At 34.6% G+C, this 19425-nt stretch overlaps 1 long non-coding RNA gene across 3 annotated transcripts; it reads right to left on the minus strand.

The window, feature by feature from the left end:
- Nucleotides 1-1625: 1625 nt before the first annotated feature.
- Nucleotides 1626-14097, minus strand: LOC107309550 (uncharacterized). Of its 3 annotated transcripts, none has more exons than XR_001553223.3 (3): nucleotides 13948-14097; nucleotides 4658-4786; nucleotides 3356-3959 (listed from the first exon to the last, which is right to left on the minus strand). It is a non-coding gene; the product is annotated as an uncharacterized LOC107309550 (long non-coding RNA). The 3 variants fall into 3 exon arrangements; XR_001553224.3 differs by lacking the exon at nucleotides 13948-14097 and adding an exon at nucleotides 8834-8939; XR_014942809.1 differs by lacking the exon at nucleotides 13948-14097 and having other exon boundaries at nucleotides 1626-3959; nucleotides 4658-7122.
- Between the last annotated feature and the right edge of the window lie 5328 nt (nucleotides 14098-19425).

Consider the following 19425-nt stretch of genomic DNA (forward strand, 5'->3'; position numbering starts at 1 on the left):
GCAGAAAGAATTTTCTTGTATCCTTCATCTCCCATATCACTATGCTGAGAAACTGGAAAATATTAGAGTAAACAAAAAAACATACTACTTTTAGCCTCAGAATTCAACTTTACTGATACAGAAAGAAAACCGAAGGAGAATCTCTGTATCTGCTTTAGAGATTTTTGAGGTGTTTTGAATAGTCCCACAAGACAAACATTTATTGGGGGAAAATCCTGTTCATAATCCATACTTGTTCATTTAAAATATATCTTTAATGAAAAAAACATTGTCTTAGATTATTCTGTTCCTCAACAGATAAACAGGTGCATTTGGACTGTTCTCAAGATTTAGATGGTACACATTATACACTTTTATAAAATATCCCATAAATATAAATGCTATTTCTTTTCATCCTGATTTACTTCAGGTGGTTTCCTTTTTAAGTGAGCATACAGTAGCATTTTAACTCCAAGTATGCAAATAGTATTTTAATACCATGGCTAAGAAAGTTCTCTTCTGCAAACAAAAGTTGGTGCTTGCCTTTCAGTAACCTTCTTTACCTGCAGCACTTTGATAATAAATCAGAAGTTAACAGAATTCACCAGTGAGCTGCATTCTTTCATGATCTGTGATTCCCTTTAATGGTCAGAGTACAAAAGCTTACATGAAATTTCCTGCCTGACACTATCTATCTATATATTTTTTAAAACAGTATTTTAAAATGCAACATAAACTTTTTCTTTTCTTTTTTTTTCTTTTTTTCTTTTTTTTTTTCTTTCTTTTTTCTTTTTTTTCTCCTCCCCCCCCCCTCCCCCCCCCCCCCCCCCACACACACACACACATCAGGGCATTAATTATCTATTTTATGAATAATGAGTGTTGTTTACAATATTTTCTAATGCTTGCTGTCTAACATTGGTTCTATAAAAATGCTGCTATAATCTTGCAGCACAGTAGTAGGCTGAAAATTGGAAGTCGAAATCTTGTCCTGAGAAAGTATGTATCTCATTAGGAACAGGGTTAACAAACACATTCTACTTTGTCAGTGATTTTTTTTTTTCCATGTTCAGAAATAAGAGTTTGTTTCAAGATCTCCCTTAATTCACAGTATATATAATTTTCTTTTTCTTTACCAGTGGTAAACTCAGCATCTAAATATCAGCCTAAACTTATTATCAAGATTTCAATCAACCTAATGCATTTGGAAACTTTATTAGAAATAACACTTTTAATCTGACTATAATTAGCCTAACTTCTGAATTTACAGAAAGTAAATGGCAGTAGTTCTTAGAATACACAGACCATATTTTTTCCACACAAGACATGAAAAAGGCTAGTTTTTTACTTTCAGTTAAGAATGCATTTTATTTATTTTATTGTTTGCAGTGTGTTCTTTTCACAGTATAATATTCTTTTGCTTCTTGCTCTCTATTGCATCATCTAGCTTAGGATTTCTTAGGTCTATTTTTTTGCTGTACATAAAAGATAATAAATGCAATGTTTAAACAAGCTGGATGTTTTTAATGATTAGTAATTTCAGGCTGTGGGTGAAAGTGCTCCAGATGAGAAACATTATTACAGAGAAGATAAAGTGATTATCTGACATTTAAGCTGAGGCTTATAAATCTAATAGAGACACCAAAAAACAGACATTCATTTTATTCAGGGAAGACTTGAGAAAAAAAAGAAAAGGAGGAAGAGAAGGAAAGAAGAACCAGATAGTAACAAAAGATGGGGGAAAAAAAAAAAATCATCTAAGTAACAAGTAAACAGTCATCAAAGGTATAAAATATGAGAAAGAAAATGAAGTAAAAGACATCACCTAAAGAATGAGAATCTGATATTATGATGCTGGTTTTAATACAGTATATTAAGTTCTTTCAGTACAACTACTCTTGTGTGCACAAATAAGACAAAAAATCATGACCTGCTAGCTAATGTATTTCTTAATTAATTACGGTTTGATAAGAGGAGTGGCAGTGTGAACTGACTTGCATTTGCAGAGCAGCATGCAGAAAGGCTGTATAGAAGCTGATGGTGGTGTTTCCTCCGGAGACGACAACGCACATGGAAAGGTTCCAGAGTTTCCACCTGATATTTACTCAGTCTTCTCACATTTGCTCAGAGGCTTGAGAGCCAATATTCTTTGTTTTTCTATATTCATGCTCTGCAAAAATACACAATGGTAAGTTCAATTATCCTTGTCTTCAGAAGAAAAATCTGAAAGAAAAAAAAATTAATGATATTAATAATAATAATAATAAATTGGAAGACCATTACCCTCTTTTACAAATGTGAAACAAATTTAAGTAGGCATTAACTCACACGGAAGCACAGAGTGGAGCTAAAAACTAAAAGCACCCCGAGTCCATTACATTGTAAATTGTATCTCTCCCTCAAGTTGCTGTTCTTCAGAAACCATGTAACTTTAAGCAAGCACCCTCATTGAACAGTTTGAAATGTCTAATTTCACTGACAATGGGCCCACTGCAAGGCTTTTGTATCTGAAAGAGCTCAGATTATCTGCAAATTCCAAGAACTTTGGTTAAATGTTCGGATCTGAAGTCTAATGGAGAGATGATAGAATGTGAGTTAGTTGTTTTTTTTCAGAAAGAGTGATTTTATTTAGCAGCAACTACCCATTAAAACAGCTGTCTACTTAAACCGGAAGATCTGGGCAACTGCAAAAATTTTTGCCCTCTGAGTATCATATTTTACTCTTGTATTCAAAATAACTGAGCATTCATTCATCTTTTAACGTTCAGGTACTCCGTTCTTCGTATGGTAGTGTTGCCAGAAAGGGTTACGTTTACTGTCACTAAACTTCAATACACAAGGTTTTATACTTATTTTCTCTTGGAACAACGATGATGGGAAAATGTCATTATCACGTCCCAGAATTTTTATGTACCTACTGTCACTTAAATACATTCAAGGCAACTGGATCCAGGTCACTGTATAAAGGCACTGCCTCTCTATTCATGGTAGAAGACACCAGTGTTCCTTAACTGCCCAAAACCCACCGTTGAAACCTGGATCTTAGATCTTACTGGAATTTTTGTGGTTTTTGTTTGTTTGTTTGTTTGTTTTGTTTTGTTTCTAATTATTTTTATTATTATTTTATCTTTGTTTTGAGGTGTAAAATATTCATAAATAACATGAGAACTTGGAAAATAACTAATGTAATTTTAACATGGGAATTCCTACCGACTATAACAAAGGTAACAGAAGAAAATATTTCCCTGCAAGTTTTCACATTTCTGTGATAATGTAGCTTGAGCTTCCACATCCCCCAGACTAGCCAGCACCTACAGCATGACATTTTGTTCTTTGTCCTAGCATTTCAAAGAAACAGTGCACCAGTCACTCTGAATGAATTTCCAGGGATTTAATTCATTTCCCACTTTACAAATAGATCTTGTTCTGACAAAGTACTACACGAAGTGTAAGAATATTTCCCTCCTGATGTGTAACAAGAGCTTAAGAAAACAACCTTTTCTTCTGTTATTTCTGCCTCTGTCTGGTATCTGGAGAACTGAAATACAGTCAATTAAGCACATCATATCAGCAAGTGTAAATATTTGGGAATGCTTTCCTTTGATTACTTTGTTTCACTTACTGCACTGATGTTCTTTTCCATCGTTTATTCTAAGCACTGAATTACTCACTGAGCAATTATTTTGGAAGTGAGTCTTCCATCAGAGTCATGAAAGATTAATTATATTATACCTTTTATTCCTACACACTCTTAGAAACTGCCTTAATCCTGTAATTGCATTTTTAATGTTATTTTACTAAAAAACTTCAGTTGAATCTTCTGAGCATACACTTTTAGGAACAATCAGATGATGTTTAATAAGTAAGTCACAATATTGTATATTTATCCTTCTCTCCTCTTAAAGGTCAGAATTTAAATAATGTGAAAACACTTTCTATTCCAGTCTTCAGTGGTGTCAAGAAACATATAAGTGCCAAATCTGAAAAAGAAAAAGAAAAAAAATGTTTTGTAATCTTAACAGCACTCACAGAATCTGATGGCAAAAATATTGATTATTATTCTCCTGAAACTACTGTGTTGTGAATGTTCTTAATAACTGTGTCCATGCATTATACCACAGTAATAAATGCCTAAATTATAATTCATCACTTTCCTAGGATCATATTTTAAAAAGTAATCTCAGTGCTAAACTCATTTCAGAAAAACAAAACAAAACAAAATTAATCACATTTTCTGGGGATAAGTATCCAGAAATGTTATCTTCTTTCCCCCTTTTTACCATTATAAGCATGTACATTGATAGTTTCTCCAGCAAACAGAAGTTTAAATTAATGTACTATGTCATATTGTCAGCCTGGTAATCTTCAAAATAGAGAGATGGGTTTGAGAAGATGTAAACAAAATACTTCCATTGGAGAAGTGAAGCATCCACAAGAGAAGCCTCCAGGGATACCCAAGGTTTTACCTTACAGCATTACACTGACAGTTACGTGTTTAAAAGCCTGTTTCCCCAAAATGAGCTGCTCTGTCTAGACAGGACGAGTGTGTATATGAGCACGTGCAGTCTCCAATGAAAAATTATATAAAATGAGAAACAGAAGTGACTTGAGCACTGCGACTTCCTGATAGATTTTTTTTTATGCATCAAGATAAGGCCTTTCTCTGAATACACTGTACCTTGTTCTTTAGCTCAGTTTGAGTGAAAGTTGATTGCTTCAGTTGACAAGGTTTATTAGCTACTGCTGATCATTTACAAGATGGGAAGAAAGCAGCTTTGTTGTCATGCTCAGTGTGATCCAATAAATGCTTTAAAATAAAGGATTAAATTATTAGAGCATTTTATATATATCTATTCATAGGAAGGTGACAAAACAACAAAATCTTTATAGTACAGAAAACAAGCCAACAAACAAATAAATAAAACAGGCTATAGGAAGGATACCTAGATAATCGTAATCATTCCAGCCTCACTGCATTAGGATTCACAAGATCTCACTTAGATTTTATTTAACTACCTTTTTTTGAGTGGGCAAGGGCCACATTTTATCAAATGTGTTTCTCAGGTGATGCATATTGAAGCAGAGTTGTGAAGCTAATAGTTGAATGACAATCAAATTGCTCAGTATAACCTGTTTTTAGCAAGATGATTAGAAAATACACATAAAGACAAAAGGCAGCCCATTTTCTTTGGCAAACAGGAGCACGTGTCAAGTAATTCAAGGAGATTTACAGTAAAAATATAAAATACATGAAGAGCTTCTGAGGACTGTAACTTCATATAAAAATGCATTTCAGTGATCAAGGGTTGGGATAAAGTCCAAAAAGTGAGTCAAACAAGAAAAGATTACATTTAAAGATGACTCTTGCCTCATTTTTCAACAGAGAAGGTCCTACTCCATGTTCCTGGAATTATTGTAATATTACTGAAAAACGTTCCTCAAAGAATGACACTGCTGATGTGAGATTTACATCTAGTTTATGGCTCAGTTATGCCCATCTTTATTTTGTTGTTTTTCCTTTAGTATTTCTGAAAAGATATCTTAATTTCTAAAACCTACAAGGAAGACAAAAGTCTTACAAATACACATATGAATGTTAATTCTTTATCCATACCACAGTAGAATCTACATGATATTCTCCTAAGGGATGAATATGCTTCTCATGTAATTCAAAGCAAATTCATTGCTACATAAGATAAAGATATACATGAATGTAAAGACCTACACTGGGGAAAGCATGCAGCCATACTGAAAAGCATTACATAGCTAGAAAAAGATGAGGTTGCTCACTATTGCATTGACACTATTAATGAATAGTATTCATACAGAAACAATCTAAAAATATTTTCCTAATGCTAAAACAGAATATTTATTACTTTATAGAATATAATTAATGTAATCTAATGACAGAATTTATTTTTTCTTTGTCCTGCACAGACAGGATCAATTCACTTAGGTTCCCATGTCACTTCAGACTGCTCATTGATTTCAGCCACCAGCTAATGGCTCAAGAAAAAGGAAAGGAGCCAATCAGCAGATAAATATCATAGACAATCACTAATATGAAAAATAGTTCTTATACAGCAGTGGGCAGCTGCACTCACAGCTTGTAACCATGATGTCTTGGCAATAAGACTGCTGTTAATAGCCAGTATGGCTGAGCTGCCTGATGGTTGATTTTGGTCCTGACCAGAAAACTCTTCCGTGGCAAATGGAGGAGGTTGGAGGAGTTTAGATTTTTCACACAGCCTAAGCAATACCAGACTGGTGCTGTGTGACCTGATGAAGCAGACCTGTCCCAGCTGTGAGGGTGTGTGTACTTCACCAGCTCTGGGGGTGCAGCAAGAAGTTCTCATGAGAACAATGTTTCTGCTTTGTAGAAATGATGAATGATTTTTTTTTTTTTTTTTTTTTTTTTTTTTTTTTTTTTTTTTTGGTAAGAAAATCCCACAATAGCGTTAATGACTACAGGAGAAGAATCTCTGCTATGGACGAGATATGCACAGCATGCTGTTCAAGGGTCAGAATCACCTTTAGTGGTAAACTGCCATAGTCTGCCAGCATTGAAAGGCATGAGAAAGTACCTATGCCATTCTCTTCCTATAGCATTAGCTCCAGTAACAGCATGGAGAATGATGTCTTACGAAGTCTAAGTGCCTTTCTCACTGGAATCATAACAAACCAGTGTCTCATAGCTCAAAACACCATAGAAGTGGGAAGAACTGAGAAGAAATGACTGAATAAATTCTTACTAGGAGTTTGAGGATTTCTTAAATTCTCTTTGAACCTGAGTCAAGTATTTTCTGCCAAATAAGAACCAGAAGACTATTACAGAGAATGAAAAGTCCTGGTATTTGAAACAACAAAGGAAAACCACACTTCAAAAAATGAAACAGAGGAAAGGGAGTAAATGCTCACTTTTCATCCTTTCTCAAATACTCCAGTGATGGAGGCATTCAGTTGCAGTGCAAGAAATACATAAAGCTCTTGCCTATTTAAAGGGGAGCTTAACCTAAATCCAACACTACTGGTTTAAGCTAGGTGTCTCATTCTGTAGGTAAGTGCCCCAGTTAACAGACTATGTAGATGTCATAAGTGTGTGGCAGTAACTAATTAACGCTAAATAGATTAAAAAAAAAAAAAAAAAAAAGAGGGTGAGAATTAGTGTGCAGACTGAATTCATAGTATGTATGACATCTAAGCTTTGAGGAAGGAAGGAATCTTTTGAAGCACACTGAAACTTGCACACATATATGCACACATATATATAAACACATATGACAACACATATGTAGAGAAATGAAAAGAAAGAGTTGAGGATTCTGATTTTAAATCAGAAAATGAATAATTCAAATATTTTTAATAGAAATTTTTGAAGACAAAAATAATTATTCAAAGTACTGACCGACTAATCACACTAAGTTATACCAAATAATTAGTAGCCTCCAGGATTAGGGTAGAATGGTCTCATACAGGATAAAATATACTTTATATTTCCTGTTTACAAGTATGATTTCTCAAAATATGCCAGATATTGAAAGCAAACAAGCCATCAGACTTCATGCCTGTTTTTGTTTAACTTTAGTGGTCACTTCTAAGTATTATCAGTGCACATGATCTGCGTCTCCAAGGCACACCACTGTGCACCAAGCACATTCCCCTTCTGTCTCTATAAAAATAAGATCAGTGCATTCCCAATCACTGGAGATGAACCAATGCTTGCACTTATGAAAATTTTCTGAAGGAAACTGGACATTTTACAGGAACATTAGTAATTTAGTTCAGAACCCTATCTGTGTTGTTACAATACCGTTTTCTAACACTAAGCATTCCTACAGGCAACCTTATATAGAGGATTTGATTATTCCAGAGACATTTTTAGAATTATGTACTGTAGCTAACTTCCATTCATGGTAGTTTTGTCTATTATCTTCCATTAAATGAAAATCTAATTAGTTAGTGTGTACTTACCTAGCAAATAATAATAATAATAATAATAATAATAATAATAATAATAATAATAATAATAATAATAATAATAATTTTTTCAGGCATATGTAAGAACATGGAAATCTCATGTAGATTTCCAGGTGAAGCTGCTACAAGGCTCATTCATATTAGAATTAAGTATTTCAAAGTATTTCAAAGCATTGATAGAACCAGGCAAGCTGGTTCTATGGTGGAGGTTTGAAAAGATATTAACCATCAGAGACAATTTTTCAAGTAGTGCTAGATAGAAAGAAAAATGAATATCTTTAAAAGAGGTGTTGGAAGAGAAAGTAATGATTTGGAAACATCAAAACAATTTTACTTAAGCATTTAAACACATCTTAATGAATCTGTATTCATTTTTATTCTTCTGCTAAAAGATTTTGCACATTTAACATACCGACTTGAATAAAAACTTCAAATTGACTGAAAAATGGCTACTGTTGTAGCTTTTCATCTTGTCAAAAATATTACTAAAAATAACTTGGTTCCATCTCTATTGAGTTCCATGTACTTCTTCAATTCATTCACCAAACTAAAATAAAATAATTGTTCTTTCTGCTTTGTTTTGATTACTAGGCATAAGCTCAATGTTTTTTAAAAGTGGTACAGCATGAGAACCAGAAAAAACATGCTGTGATTTACATTTTTTAAGGACAAAGTACTGGAAAGTTATAGTTGAATACTTATATCTAATAAAGTAAGTAATATTACAGAATTTACATTTGTACAAATGTTCTCATTATAGCTAACAACAGGAGTTTTACACAAGTAAAGGCTGATTAAAAACCACAGGAAAAATGTTAGAAGAAATTCAACTCCTTTTAGCAAGCCAGCAAACTCCAGTGTTGCCAAAGATACATACCCATTTTGACAGCTTATTTGGTGTATGAATGTCACGAATTCTTTACATGTTGAGACACAGAACAGCCCTAATACCCGTAACTTCTGTATCTGTTGAAGAGTCAGCTAAAATGAGCAGTAAAAATAAGATTCAGCAGCAAGCATGTGACTATATATATTAAATTAGACTGCTTAGAAAATCCAGGAAAATAGTCTATGTCAGGAAATGGTGAATAGGTAATGATGACTATCAACATTTATTGGGGAAAAAAAAAAAAAATTCTTCACAGACTTGATTCATCAGCACCCTACTGTATTCATGTAAAAATATTAGATCCCTTTACTACTGTTTTATTAAACTCGCATGTAATTTTGTAATCACTAGTGCAGCTACCTACGGTATTCTAGAGCTTTATCTGCAATATAACCAATGATTTTTTATATCCTTGACAAAGGAGATGAGAAGACAGAATTAAGAGGGAAGAAATAAGACTGACTTCTAAAACAATATGGTAACAGTAATGAAAATAATGACTGTTATTACCACTGTTGTTGAATAGATGAAATATTTGCCTTTATTTGAAAAGAGAAATGCTTATCCAGAAGAGAAAATCACTTGTAAATGATCTCATCTTACACTGGTAAAACAGACAGTATTTTTGCATTAAATATATGGATATATATATATCTTCAGAAACCAATTGTAAAAGGTAGCATAACTGGAAAAGGAAGCCTTCTGATTCACAATTTCAATCTTGGAATGTCCATGAGACTTTAATTCACAGTTTAATTCACAGATGATGAAGTTAATATATGCAACATTGAGTGTAAGGTTGTATATACATTCAAATTAAGTATGTTGTTTTCTATGCACATTAGCAACTCTACTACAAATTCTCTTAACTATATTGTTCCACTTTTATTACCATCTCGCAACCATCAGTAATAAACTTTTTCTTCTCTATTCTGTGAAGCTCTTCACATGTGATACAATCACCTGTGAAATTCTCACAGAAATAGATCTACAATCGCTCCATACAGCAAGTTGTGGGGAAAACAAACAAACAAACAAACAAAACCTAACATCCTGCAATCAGGAAAGCTGCACAAGATATTCATGGAGTTTTCTGCAAGTATTATGGTCTACATTTATGATTTTTAGTTTATGACAGAACCTCAACAGAGAATTCACATTTTGAATTATGTGTATTATCTTGGTGTAAAAATCTTATAACTGAAATTTTAATCTTATTATAAAAAGAAAGAGGAAGAAAAAAGACTGGATTGATAGTGCAGGAGATGTGATGTCAACCTCTAAAATGGAATTTGCATTGCTTTATTTTATTAGTATTATTACTACTATTAAACAAATAAATAGAGAGTGCATTAAAGAAGATCACAGTAAAACAATTATTTTTTTGTTCTCTTCTACCTTACTGATTTCATTTAGCAGTAACAACATAGAAGTTGAGTAAAGAGATCTACTTGCTCTGTGCTGCAAGCAAGGGGGCCATCACTACCAAATAAAACCATCCATCTAGGAAATACTGTGGAATGAAATTCATTTCTGATTGCTGAAATGTTGCATATCCCATGGTCAGAACAAATCTCTCAGGTTTTGTCTCACTTTATGTAGAAGATATGCGTAGTCATAGATAGCACTTGGATTAAATTTTAGATGTCAAAACAAACAAGATCTTTTTGGATCCTTGAGTTGTAACCAGGAGAGATGGACACTATAATTGGTGTGTAGAATTTAAGAATATAAGCATTAGACATAAATTTGTTACACACAAGCCTATGTTACAGTTAAGCTTGCTCTGGTTTATCAAGTTCAAAAGCCAGTTTTTCCATCCCTGCATAATAAAAAACAAAAATTAATTTTATCTTCAAATAGTACATTTCATTTCAGGAATATACACTTAATGTGTGATTTAAATAGTAAGAGAGTTTTTAGGAAGTCCAGTTTTCTGTACTAGATGTTTTATAGAATATCTGGCTAAATTTTTTAGATCAAGGACAATTAGTTCACTATTTATTTTTGTTTTCCAGATAACTAAGTAGCTGCAACTGTGAAAACTGAAAAGGCAGAAGAAACACATTCACAAAGTTAATTTAAAATATATGTTCAAAACAAATTTTACATGCTCCTCTAGGCTTTTCAACCATTCTCAACTTCTCTACTATGAGAGTGACAGAGCAATGGAACAAGTTGTCCAGAGATGTTGTGGAGTCTCCTCTGGAGACAGACAAGACCCTCCTGGATGCTTTTCTATGAAATCTACTGTAGGTAATCTGTTTTTCCTAATAGATAGTTTTATACTGCTATAGTTTTTCAAATTACAATGAAGAAGGAAGAAAAATAGTAGCACTTCTTTAAGCAGAATTACAAAGTTTCAGGGTGCATATGCCCTTCAATTTATCCATGTTTTCTTCAAATTTTATGTAGGAAAAAAAAAACAAAAACAAAACCTCATGAAATGCAAGAGCTAGCTTGACATTATCAGTTAAGCTTCATTTTCTTTTCTTTGTTGACTGTAAGCTATGATATTTCTTTGAATATTGACTTCAAATTTTATTTCTCCTTGTCGTAGCAGCAAAATTAATTCTACTATATTCTCAAAGTTTAACCACTAAGTTTTTTTAAGACATAAGTTAGGAAATATTAGACACTGTCTGAATGATTTGTAAGTCCCCTTTTTAAACTTATCTCACAAGAATGTCTCTGACATAAACCAGGGAAAAATTCTTCCAATTAGCAATGATTTTGGAAAGAGTTGATTGCATCTGTAAAGCTCATTTCTTTTGAAACTTCTTCATTGCTAATAAAAAGAGCCTTTGACATTTTAAAAATCTTTAAATTTGGCAAAGAGCTTATGAAGTGGTTGTCAATGACATGATGTCAGAATGTAAATACTCAAAATATAAAAACGCTAGAGATTTCAGCTGATGTCGTATTTTAGAATCCATAGTCACTAAAGTGTTTAGTTAAGTGCATGTTTTCATCTCCAAAACCCTCAGTTAAAGAACCAGTCTGAATATTAATGTTCTGTTTCTGCTCTCATGGGCATTAATACTTCCACTGACAAAATCCTGCATGAGCTCACTGAAGTTTCATAAACATTTCACATCCTTGCAACTGAATACAAATTCAAACTAGTATATTTTTCTATTAAAACAGATTTAAATGCAATTTTCTGTGTTTCACCTTGAATGAAATTGTATTTAAATAGACTTCAGAACCCCAGTGCTACTGTCTTGAATATGAAATATGTTAGAAAAAGCTGCATTTGACATTCATTAAAATGCATGACACTGTCATTTGAATGGACATTTTAAGTACACGTTGGATAAAATAAAAAGTAATGAAACAGTACTTAGATGCCAAATATATGCAATGGCATTCTTCTGATCACCTCTGTCCCCACTAAGAAGAACTGAAAGTATAGGTTTATTGGAAACAGACATTTAAATTCACTCTTTATTCCAAGTAAGAATGAAAGCTTTAGCACTTAACACAGATCTAGATACAAACTAGCTCATCCATGCCTGAACAATATGCTAAAAACACTTAAAAATTGTAATGCCCCAGGACTCAGCTATTACTGAAGTTTCTGCAGTCAAACAAACAAGCAAACAAAGCAGAAATAAAGCTTCTCAATTTCTCTCAAGGGTCCAAAGGAAGTTCACAGTAGAAAACTAGAATGTCCTAAGATCATAAAATCATAGAATAATCTAGACTGGAAAAAACAATCAAGATCATCAAGTCCAACCATCAACCTAACCTACTGAATCCTATCTAACTCATGTCTCATTGTGCTACACCCACATATCTCTGAAGTACCTCCAAAGACTGGGACTCCAGAACCTCTCTTAGCAGCACTTTCCAAAGGCTGTTTACTCTCTCTGTGAAAAACATCATCCTAACATTCAATCTCAACAATCGCTGGAGCAAACTGAGGCTATTCCCTTGTTTCCTATCACTCATCACCTGCAAAAAGACATCAGCACCCTTCTCACTGCAATCTTCTTTCATTTAGTGTCAGAGAGAAATCAGCTCTCTCTTTATCCTCCTCCTCCCTACTTCCCTCAGTTGGTCCTCATTTATGCAGCACTGTAGCTTATCCTAGCACCTTCCATAGCAAGCATCAGGTACAAAAGCTGCTCTGACAAGGGCTGTGGATATTGCCCTGAATCTAACTGAAAAGAAATACATGGATATGACCAATGGGTATAAATCAGAATACTGCAGAAAAACATCTACAACTCCTTTCAACTTTGGTACTCATTTCTCCAACCATATGAAAAACACTGAATATTAATTAGGGTCTTGGATAAGTAAAGTGAAAGTAAACTATCTTCTTTTCACATTGTGCTTATAATCCTAGAAGAGCTGACTCTTTTTTTCTGAAAGAAAGTGATAAATAGGCAATCTGACACAGCAGAAGAATCATTATGCTTTAGAAACAACTCTCCATTGAAATCAAACTAATTCTGAAGAAGTGAACTGGATTCTCGAAGAGCTCACACTAACATAACCTCAATTAAAAAACTATCCATCCCTTGACAATAAGAACTAGAAACAATTCTGTTACACTGTTCAGTGTTGGCATTTGGAAATTAACATCTTCTGTCCTTGATTCAATTTTTAAATTTACATTATGTTATAATAGAATGCAGTCATAAAGAATTTAACTCCAGTGTCTAAAGCACATAGTGTATTTTCAAAGGAGAATATTCTTTCGTGAATAACTTTAAAATATTCCATTTTCCCTCTCACTTTGAACTAAAAGAAATTTTGAAATCTATTGCGAAAGAGACCCTTTGTCCTCTGCAAAGAGCTTGTTAACACACATGCAGTGGGAAATGGTGTTATATTAAGTGTTATAGATTTAAACAGATTATCCTCTTTGCTTTTTAGCAATTTTTGCCTGCTCCTGTGAACCACCAATGAGAGTTATTTTTTCTAACCAATAATAGTAACTTTACAAATGCTTCTTCATGTGTTGGAGCTAGAAATAGCAGCATGAAAAGACAGAAAATTACATCAAGTTATGCCCCAGCTGCAGTTAACTCTATCTGCATACTAAGTTATCTCTTGGTCAATTATCTTCTCCATAAACTTATATTACTTACCACAACAGCCGAGCTCATTACTTCAGTGTAATTCATGCACGTCCAACCTGCAGTCTGCACACAGCCTGACACAGCTGGAACTGCAGCATGGCCACTGCCCCAGCTTCCTGCTGCTGCTGTCGTGCTGCCCCAGGAGTGCACTCATCACTTAGGAACAGCCAAATGTAGGTGTGCAATTAATAGTGTCTGAGTCACAGCCAGGGCACAGGGAGAGCAGAGTGCAGTGCTGACTCAAATTACAGCAAATTATTGTGTGCATTTTGACTCATGGGCTAAACAATGTCTTGTGAATAGTAAAAAACAACAACAACAAAAAACAACAGCACAACCATGTAGCCACACATTCTGTTTTGATAAAGGAACGTGAGAACAGGTTTTAAGATTGCCGAAAAACCTACTATATTTTTTGTATATTTGCAACCCAGTTTTCAGTTGACATAATGCATTACTTGGGAATTTCCAAATGGAGTGTATAGAGTTGCAATCAGATATTCAACTCAAAAGTCTGACCATGTCTCTTCACTTTTATAAGCCCTCCCTTAATGGAGAAAAACATTCCTGACTTCACAATCACACTTTATTCATGTCATCAGATTCTGGCAGTACACACAATTGTGAACTATTATTTTCAAGGATGAAGCACAGGAGAGTAACGTTTCATCATAAATCTCTGATGAACATTTTGAGAACTCACAGAGAATTGTAAACACTGTCATTAAACCAGATACTAATGCATTACATTCACAAAAACAAGGTCACATATCCCACTCATTCTGTGTTTCTTTCTCTCTCTTTCTGTTTTAATAAAAAATTTACTTATATTGACTTGTGGAATCAAACTCCATAACCACAAAGTAGTTATAAAGCAGGTATGTTTATGCACATACACCCTGGTGCAAGGGGGATAGCTCCACCTCATTTGGACGCTGTTAGGAGAAAGCATGCTGAGGATATAAGCTGAACTAATACATCCTCCGGTGGTGCAGTGGTAGGAATGCCGCTTTGCAACACCAGAGGCCTGGAGTTCGAATCCCCCCTGTGGCGCAAGTGGTAGAAGTGCTGCTCTGCTACACAGGAGGCTCGAATCCCAGGGGTTGGACTCGATGATCTCTAAGGTCCCTTCCAACCCGCACGAGACTGTGAGACTGTGATAATCAGTAGTTTGCAGGAATTTGGATACATATTAATTACATTACTGAGACCCCACTAGCATGCAGTCCCTTCTCCCTTGCAGGTGCATAATGGTCATGGGAGTGGTCATGGGATGAAGGCTCATCGTCTTCCTCATGAAGGCTCATAATCTTCCTCGCTGTAAACTTTCTACCCTGTGGGAGGGGCACTCCCCAAACTGGTTCCAGCTTGCCCTGTGGACATCTAATCACCACACTGTCCTCAGGCTGTTCCACCCTTACCTTCATGGCCTTCATCCTCCTTGTTATTCCAGACCCAGTGTCTGCACTCCCCATTCTTCTAACAACTTTTACATAAACTTTTCACTCCCCCTGTCCCAGTTTCTGTGACAGTTTCTTTCTCTCCCTTGTTGTGGGGCTCTTCTCTCAGACTTCAATATGAGTTAACTATATTATATATTTTATGAAGGCTGCTCCAACAGTAATGCCCCCTGTTCTATTATGTTGGCCAGCAATATAAGCAGCAGCAGTTGGTAGAATGGAAGTAGAGGTTGAACCTTCGCACCAATATCCCATTACATTTTGTTGCAATGTGACAGAACATATGAAGTAATATGATGTGAGTGAATTCCTCCATGGGGAAAAATGGCACCTACTGACATTCACTGACACTCGCTGAATGTTTTTAGGGACCAGACATTGGATGTGAGCACAATGAAGCAGTGGTGGAGGTGGTATGTTTCAGAAGTGGTAACAGCGACACTAGTCACTTCCATTAGTGTATATTTTTATGAGTGAGGCATGCAGGATCCTGTTCATTGCTGATGAAAATTCATTTCTAATGGTGATGATTATGTTGAAAAATAGTGTACTGTAGCAGAGAATTTGCTCTATCAAATACTATTATTGTGCTCTCTGTAAATAGGAGGCATTACTTTTGGAGTGACATTTGTTTATTCGGCCCAAGATAAACCTTGTTGACTCATTGTGGCCCAGACAAGCCAAAAGTTTGGACACATATGCTGCAGCATAGGCAAGTGACAGTAGACAGATCTCCTTCAATGATTAAGACTCCTTTATTCCTTAGAATTCCTCCTGAGGTACAGCAAAGATCATTTTCCTCAGTCAAGAAAATAATCCACCCTCCTAATTAATCATTCAGGATGAATAATACCTACAAGTAATAAAGACATCTGCATTCTCTTTGATAGCTTCAGCTGAGTTTTAACTTTGTCATGTGATAATGACTTTTTTCACTTTAAGCCTTAAGGATTATGATACACATTTGACTTATCAACAAATTTACTTAGTTTGAGAATGGACCCATACTACACTCAGAGCATCTACAGTCACTGCCCTTGCAGGTTCCCTTGTTGTCTGCTGTGTTTGGGAAGGTTGCAAATTTTCTTTTCATAATGACTTCTGACTACTGAAATAACAACAGCCAGCCAAACAAAAACAAAACCAACCACACACAACCAGATAACTAAGATTTTTCCCTTTTAGACTGTGTTCTTGCTACCTATACCCTTTCCTTCTTCCCTGTTTATTACTCCAGTAGTAGTAAAAACTTACTAGTTTAGGTTTGACTGGCCCTTCTCATTAGCATTTCATCTATCATAGTATAAATAATATAATATAAATCCAAGCTATTTGAAATGGTTTTCCAATAAGACAATTGAAAACAACAATAACAACAACAAAAATGACATACAAACCCAATTCTTTGGACATAATCTCACAGTAAAATAGGTAAAATGAGTCAGATCTGTCACTAAAGTGAGTATTCTCTGCAGTGAGATGAAATGATTTTTAGATAGGTAATGAAAACCTGAAGTTTGAGAAAAGAAATTCCAGCTTTCTGTCTATGTTAGCTTTTGTTGTGTTCTGTTAACTTCTGTAGTTTGTTAGACATAGTCCTATCACCCCCAAAAGACTGCAGTAGTAATCAAACTGGTTATACTATCATGAATAAAGACATCCATATTCTGTTTTGCTAAGTCACTGAGTCTCAAATGCCAGAAAGAATACAGCTTCTGAAGTCCAATTTACTTAAGTGAGCTCATATAGTCCTCCCACACAAATACTGCTTAACAGCTTTTTTTCTTCCTTTCCTCCCAAACAAGATTTTAAATGGTATGTTTAAAAAATGGCATTTCAGATCAATTCATACTAGCATTTAGTTTTATGATTTTCTTTTCCCCCTGCTACAGTCAAAACTTACCAGAGTAAGTAGCTTACCAGATGCACTCTCTAGAAAGAAAAGCACAATGTTTATACTATTTTTATTTTTCCCAGTGAAATCTCTCCATGATTGAGAATCAGGGATCCCTGGAAACTTCCTTGGAACTTAGCAGCCTAATTGGTTGGTACTGAGTCTTTTCTGGCACTCAGGTACCACACAGCAAGGGTCAGGTCCCATCATCCTGGGCTTTACACATGACAAATTACTGGCTGTGCCACAGAAGGGCAAAAACAGAAATAAGAGCCTTTTCACAGAAGGGGATGAAGGTGAAAGTATTAGTTTCATCATGCGTGAGTAGAAGGGAATTTTGGAAACCAAGCACCAAACATGTTCAAAGTTGGTTATGAAGGCTCTCACAAGGGAAGAGATCCAATAATGGTATAGATCTATGCCTGAAGTAGAGGAATCTACTACAGATTGATGTGAGGAGTGAAGACCTTAGCTTACTACTACATTAGCTTAACCCTGAGAGGGTGGGAAAACAACAATAATAAAATGGCCTTTTTTGGTTCATATTTTAACATACACCTCTGTCTGCTGAGGCATTCTCTGGCATTTTGTTGGGTTGGACTTTCAGGCTTCAGAGTAGATCTTCTAATTCACAGCAGCTGCTGATCTTACTTTCATTTATTATCTACATCCTTTGACCACTGGACAGCATAAAAGAGTTAAAATCTACTGGTCTTAGGATGATTACATCTAAATTCACTTCTGGTAAACAAGGCACAGCACTTTTTGCAGACCAGAATGTTTACCCCAGGAAAAAAAAAAAAAAAGTATTTTTCTTTCCCAGGAATCTTTTCTAGAACAAATCATATAGTAGGTGAACAAATCCCTAGAGCAGATGTTAGTCAAAATGTACTCTTATACAATCATGTACTCTGTGTTCATTACTGCCAATAATTATACCTAGGAATGAATCCATAGGCTGCAATAAAACCACAGTTCAGAAGCACTGTCTGCCTATTCAGCAATAGAAGCTGCTGTCTTAAAAGCAGACTACTTTATTCCTTCACGCAGCATTCTGGTGAATAGAAAATCAAATGCAAAGTCAAATATTTATCCTTCTGTTGTACACCACACAACACACATTGCAATTATGCAGTCTGAATTGATGAGATAGATTCTTCAGTACTGTCTGAGAAAGAAAAAAAAAAAAAAAAAAAAAAAAAAGTACTAATTATATTGATTAGTTGGTTATAGGTTCTGATTTTGGTGTGCAAGGGATCATGTCTTTCTAAATATTGCTTTCAATTATGGACACATTACAAACAAAACAAAAGATGAAATACATATTTTTAAATCTATCGGGGTTCTTCCTTTAACGGAGAGGAAATCTGCTTGCAAGTGGACTATTTTATTGAGAATGTAGAAAGAAAAAAAGTTCTATTATAATTATACTCACAGTAATCCCATGGTAATATTTTTTCTATGATGATCTAACAAATCATATTTTGCTAGGGGTGTCTGATTTTGCATCAGAATTGCATATTTCTCCAATATTTTCTTCTAACTTTCAAAAAGTTATAGCAGGGTGACAATTCTTTTAGGAGATCTTTATTGCATATTGTATTCTGGAGCTTTATGGTTTCTAGTATGAAAGCATAAGGAACAGCTCTGGACTTTAACACAACATTAAGCTAGGAATATTTGAATTCTGTTCTTACATACTGTCAATAAAAAAATTCAGCCTTAGTAAGTGGAAAAAATTTACCAGACTGGAAAGTGCACTTCTTTCTTTTTAAAGATGAATATTTCTAAATCTGTTCTGTCCTACTGGGACTGTGCTTAGGAATTCTCTACAACATGCATTTTCACAGACCTGGTTAAAGGTTTTTTTTTTTTTTTTTTTTTTTTTGTTTGTTTGTTTGTTTTTTCCCCTCTTTCAGTACTATACATGATTAGAGCAAAAGTAATGCATACTATTTTATTATATTGACCTACAACATCAGAGACAGATGGTAGTGGTATGGTAGGAGAGACTGAATCTTCTGACTTCTATTCCATTTCATTTTATTTCTGTGTGTCTGCAGAGGAGCAAGATGACAAAATGTTGTCTAACATGGAAGTACTCCTAAAGAAAAGGTGTGAAATTGAATTCCT

Source organism: Coturnix japonica, chromosome 2, assembly GCF_054131305.1.
Source record: "Coturnix japonica strain WE chromosome 2, WE-NBRP24, whole genome shotgun sequence".
In the NCBI taxonomy this organism is placed as follows: Eukaryota; Metazoa; Chordata; class Aves; order Galliformes; family Phasianidae; genus Coturnix; species Coturnix japonica.